The sequence below is a fragment of the Xenopus tropicalis genome, chromosome 1 (assembly GCF_000004195.4).
Source record: "Xenopus tropicalis strain Nigerian chromosome 1, UCB_Xtro_10.0, whole genome shotgun sequence".
In the NCBI taxonomy this organism is placed as follows: domain Eukaryota; kingdom Metazoa; phylum Chordata; class Amphibia; order Anura; family Pipidae; genus Xenopus; species Xenopus tropicalis.
The window spans coordinates 74,307,937-74,314,471 of NC_030677.2; positions in this window are offsets into that span (position 1 = coordinate 74,307,937).

The following is a 6,535-nucleotide window of genomic DNA, read 5'->3' on the forward strand; positions in this document are numbered from 1 at the left end:
ATCTTTATTTTGATTTATCTTTATTTAGATTTTTGACACTGGGGGGTTGATTCTGCATTAAAGTTGTGCAATACCCCTCAGCTTAAACTAGTAATTCCAGTAGGAGGTAACAAACACTGACATACTGGTGCTAAGAATATAAACCATAAGCCATGGGCTTTGTTCCAGCCCATATTCAGGATGATACCTATCACCCAGTACACCCTGTTTAAATGTTATAAGTTCCACATGCCCAGGGACTGACATTTTTTTAATTATGCAAAATAAAATATATAAGTGGTCTAGCATGCCAGAAATACACGTACTAATTATCTCACTCTAATAGCAATAAAGTGCTACAGTTCACTTTTGATTATTTTGATTACAATTGATAGTACAGGACTAGTGCAGGTTAAAAAGGCATTATTTGCTATTGGGGCTGGCGTATTTGCAATTGTGGGGGTACAGGTGGTTTGTGAGTGGGGAGTCCAGGTGATTTGCAATTGTGGGAGGGGAAGCTGTCTGAGCAGAGAAAGGTGTTTAGGTCCTAGGTTGAGTAGCATAGCCTTGGGTGACAAAACTACTCAGCCCGGCTCTGGGTCCAACAAGGTTTATCATGTGAAAACTGATGGTTGAGATGCAATCTGAGATGAAATTCAATTAAAAAAAAAGTTATGGTTTATCACCTGATGTCTATGAGAAATAATTGTAACTGAATAAGTTTTCCCCCATAATAATACATTTTAACGTGATAAACCATTTTTCTCACTGAAGTGAATCTGGCCCATAGTATGACATGAAAACCAACCTCAAATTAAGGCCCTGTAATAATGTCTTAAATAACTCCATACATTTGAATGTATAGCTCTTTCTTTCTCATTCAGTCTTTGAAATTAAAACCTTCATGTCCCGAAGCCTGTGATTTCTCATCCTTATGTTTAGTCTTTGCCGTTTGGGTGGTGGCGTAAAATTAAAAGTAGACCCTGCAAAGCTGACGTCCTAGGCACTGGCCCACAGATGCCTATATAGAAAATGAATGCAGCTCAACTAAACACAGTTTATTATATTTGTTTATAAATTAAGGTTAAAAATTCACATTACAAATCCATTAAAAGCTTTATATGCAATACATACATTCAGAATAAAACATTTTATGCTTACCCAGCACTTAATTATAGACTTCAGAAACATTCAAATATGAGTATATATTAGGGATGCACCGAATCCACTTTTTTGGATTCTGCCGAACCCCGAATCCCGAACCGAATCCTATTGAGTAGATAGTAAAACATTTACTAAAGTTACAGAAAACATTGGAAACATGTAGAGCAGGGTATTACAGAAAGCAAGCCTTTGCCTACAGCTTGTTTAATTATTGTAATATATGGTAAACACTTTTTAGATGCCAAAAAAATAAAAATGTATGTGACTAACTGTAACTGAAATTGATTGTAATTTTTTATTGTGCTATACTTTAAAAAATAAAATAGAAAAGAGAGATGTTTGATGTGTTACTGCTATTGATTGAGGAGTTGTAGAAGACATATTGAATTGAAAAAGTCCAGAATTCACATGCCATACTGAGTTGAAGACTAGACTGTTGAAGACTGTTCTAATAAAGGCATCAAGCATAATGAAATACTAGTAGTAGTCACTTAGTACAAGAAAAGCTTTGCCATTATGTGCACATCAACATCATCATCATTTATACATTAAAAGTAGTAAAACTGTCAGAATGGTTATTTGCATTGCATTTTTGCATAGCTTGAATATGTGGAATTCCTCCTGGTATTGGCAAGTTGGCAACTTGAACTAATGATAACTAACTTAAACTTAGTGATACTCATCAGAAAGAGACAGACAACACGCAGCAGTCACTTTTGCACAGTCACATAGTAGTAGTCTATGTCATAAACTTAAACCTAAAAATAATCATGTTCACCATCACTAATACCAATTAACAATTCACCAATGTAACAATTCACATATATACAAGTACAGCAACCAATAAATAAATATAAATTAGATCATAAAGCATTAAAGTTTAGGTTTAGCAACACCTTTGAGGCACTGATTAAGTTAAAAGAAAGTAAAAAAATCAAATGGATACTTGCAGAGATTATACCGTACTACAGTGCTGTCCAACTTCTGTGGTACCGAGGGCCGGAATTTTTCCGACCTACGTGGTAGAGGGCCGATAATGGAAGCCAGTTTTGACCACTCCCCTTTTTGAAACCGCACCCACTTGAAACCACACCCATGTTATCACATGACCATACCCATATTAATGGTTGTAGTACAGCAAATACCTGCCATACTCTGCCTTCCCTACCCTGCCTGTGTGTGCCATACTCTGCCTTCCCTACCCTGCCTGTGTGTGCCATACTTTGCCTTCCCTACCCTGCCTGTGTGTGCCATACTCTGCCTGCCCTACCCTGCCTGCGCCATACTCTGCCTTCCCTACCCTGCCTGCATGTGCCATACTCTGCCTTCCCTACCCTGCCTGTGTGTGCCATACTCTGCCTTCCCTACCCTGCCTGTGTGTGCCATACTCTGCCTTCCCTACCCTGCCTGTGTGTGCCATACTCTGCCTTCCCTACCCTGCCTGTGTGTGCCATACTCTGCCTTCCCTACCCTGCCTGTGTGTGCCATACTCTGCCTTCCCTACCCTGCCTGTGTGTGCCATACTCTGCCTTCCCTACCCTGCCTGTGTGTGCCATACTCTGCCTGCCCTACCCTGCCTGTGTGTGCCATACTCTGCCTTCCCTACCCTGCCTGTGTGTGCCATACTCTGTCTTCCCTACCCTGCCTGTGTGTGCCATACTCTGCCTTCCCTACCCTGCCTGTGTGTGCCATACTCTGCCTTCCCTACCCTGCCTGTGTGTGCCATACTCTGCCTTCCCTACCCTGCCTGTGTGTGCCATACTCTGCCTTCCCTACCCTGCCTGTGTGTGCCATACTCTGCCTTCCCTACCCTGCATGTGTGTGCCATACTCTCTCTGCCCTGTATGGCACACACAGGCAGCATACAGTGACACAATGTTGGCACTGCTCCTACAGTCTGCACAATAACTATATATTAAAAAAAAAAAAACTTTTTAATTGCAGTACCACCTCAGTTCTTTTTGTAGTGTGCAGGGATTATTTGTGGGTTTCTACTGCTGTCTGAGGTGTGAACAGGTAAACAATGTGGGTGATTACAGCCTGAGCCTGAGGTGTGAACACTGCAGGGGTTAAACAATGCAGGTATTTAAAGGTGTGAACAACACAGTGGATTACATTTTTAAACAATACAGAGGGATTACAGCCTGAATCTGAGGTGTGAGCCATGCAGGGGGCCAGTTAATCACAGTACTGATACCATTTAAAGCTTACATAAGAGTAAGCCATCAAAGCAGCCAGGCAGGTGGGGGGCCACACAGAGGGGGGTCGCGGGCCGCCAGTTGGACAGCACTGCCGTACTATATTGTACTGACCTATCCTATACACTCACATACATAAACCATAAACACAAACATTAATACTAACTGTAGATATTAGTATCACAATAGCCTTGGATACTATGCTTGTTCAAGAACTCATCCAGGCCCCTCTTATAGACATTAACAGAATCTGCCATTACCACATCACTAGGAAGGGCATTCCCCAACCTCACTGCCCTCACCATGAAAAAACGCCTACTGTACGTTGCTGCAAATGAAAGTTAATGGTGATGGAGGCGCGGCGGGAAAGATCTGTATATGTATTTATTTGGCACCAAGGCAATTCCACATAAAGTAAATAATTCAAATAGCATTAGCAAATAGCACATCTCCTGCCCCCTTACTGAGTATATCTACCAGCTAGCGCCTATCACTGCAGCCCAGCATAAAAGAGGGAATAACACTGGTAGGAATAGGAATTACACTAGTAGTGACAATGGGAATGTACAAGCTGAAGGTACAAGGTTACATTTGCTTTGTATCTACAGGTTTTCATCTCTGCAGAAGTTGCCATGTAACCTCCAGTATAAGACCCCTCTGTTCAGCTATACCAGCAAAATGGAAACCTGATTGCCCCCATAGACAGTGCCCCCAATTGCCCCATATACAGTGCCCCCATAGACAGTCCCCCCACACACAGTGCCCCCAATTGCCCTTAGACAGTGCCCCCAATAGAAAGTGCCCCCATACACAGTGCCCCAATTTCCCCCATAGACAGTGCCCCCAATTGCCCCATACACAGTGCCCCCATAGACAGTACCTTCCAAAGACCTTGCCCCCCATAGAAAGTGCCCCCATACACAGTGCCCCAATTGCCCCCATAGACAGTGCCCCCAATTGCCCCATAGATAGTACCCCCATACACAGTGCCCCCATAGACAGCCCCCCGACACACAGTACCCCCAATTGCCCTTAGACAGTGCCCCAATAGAAAGTGCCCCCATACACAGTGCCCCAATTTCCCCCATAAACAGTGCCCACAATTGCCCCATACCCCCACAAATGCCCCAACCTTATAAAAGGGCCTGTCACTGCCGCATAAGAGAGAAGGAGCCACCTACGATGACTTGGTCTGTTGCGTGTACTTTCTCTGGGGGGGATACTCTCTATGGGGGCAATTGGGGGGGCACGGCACGGTCTATTGGGGGTACATTCTATGGGGGGGTACTCTCTCGGCCGAAACCGTATACCTTGAAAAAAGGCTGGATTTGGCCCGGATCCCGAACCGAATCCGGGATTCGGTGCATCCCTAGTATATATACTGTTGATTCCACCCCCCCATTAAAACCTATTACGCACACACAAAAACTATAATAAAAGTCTTTTGCAAACATCCATAGCTGTTATAAATGCATTTAAAATTCTGAGCTGTCAATCATATATTACCTCAGGCATAGAGGCAGGGCAGGCATTTACTTTCATTTTCCATTCAGCACATCCAAGATGTCATTGCATTTATGTCCCCTGTACAAGGGCATGGGTATTAGGAGCCAGATTGTGGAGCATAAACATGATTTTGAGATGATGCAAAGCTTGTCTTAATAATAGTGTTTACAAAATGTCTGCTTCTTGTGATTGTGTTCTTGCAAGACTAAGGGAAACAAGCTTTATATAATTTATGCAGTATAAGTAAAGTTTATTTTGTTCAACCAACATGATAGAAAAGGATTTGGAATTATTTCTTATCAGTTTAAAAAGCATCCCTGATTATATTACAAATCATTGAATCTCATGTTGTCAACATAGTGATATAATTAATGCATATTCCAGAATCACAGTTTAATCAATACATGTTCCAATAGCTCACTCATAGGCCAAAACTGTATAATATCATAGTATACATTATAAATAACACTTAACAATCACATATAATTTATTCATACATAACGTGTTATATCAAAAACAAAATTCATGCCTAAATATATACGTCTGTAAATAAAATACCTCCCACTTATGTAAAAGAGTCAGAGTATCTCCTCCACTTTTGCTATTACTACATTTCACAAAGTGTCTAGTAATATTACTTTTATCAGAGTATCTATTATTACCCTGGTGTAGTGACCCATAGCAACCAATTGGCAGGTAGCAATTACTGATTAATTTTTGAAAAAGCAAATATTTTATGAAATGATATGGGGAGCTGCACCAGGGCACACTTACAGCTTTTAAAACATGCAATAAGAGTGGGAAAGGATATAATCTGATTCCGTACAGTTAAGCTTTGCATATTTTATGCCCAACCAATGAAAGCATCTGGTAACACAGTTTAGTAAGCTAAAATAATTAGCTCAGTTGCACCAGATGTAGCCTCCTCATAGAAAAAAGAGATAAATCTGTCGTGAGCAATGGAGATTTGTTAATTTCCCAGTGCATGTAATTGATGTTCTGTATGGTCTGTGACTGCCCCCCCCACTCTCCCCACTCTCCCCTCACCCCCTTCCTGACAGCTCTGGTTACTGCACAATGTAAATACAAGAAGCATCATTTAGCATTGATACAGGTCAAGGTGCAGAGCATGGCTCTGTCTGGCATTCTGCGCTGAAGTTTTTGTAGGCTGAAGAAAATGTTTATCAATAAGGATTCATTTGATTTGCTATGTTGCTGTAATTTGTACAGCAGTTTTTTTTTGTTGTGCCCCCAATGCTGGCTCTGTGATCTTGGCAACCAGCTATGCATTATTAATTACATACTACCGCTGCCAGAGTGAGGGGGGAGATTGTTCTTTCCAGTCAAGTCATTCTGCACAGCAAGAAAAGGAATTTCTTTGTACTGAGCTGGTACAGCTAGAATGGCATTTGAAACGTGACAAAAGGAAAAAAAAAACAAACAAATCAGCAATGCAATATTCCAGGTCATAAAATATGTTTTAAAATGTAGTGTACATAATTCTATTAGAAGAACGTAATTTAGAGAACTGATGGTGTATTGCTCTGCAGAGGCCCAATTTCTATTCACCTTTTAAGGAGTGATAGTGACATCTAGAGGTCATGTTTAAGAATACATGTGCTGCAGTCTGATGCATAAATTAAAAAAAAGAATATAAACATATGTTGCCAACGTTATCCCAGAAGGAA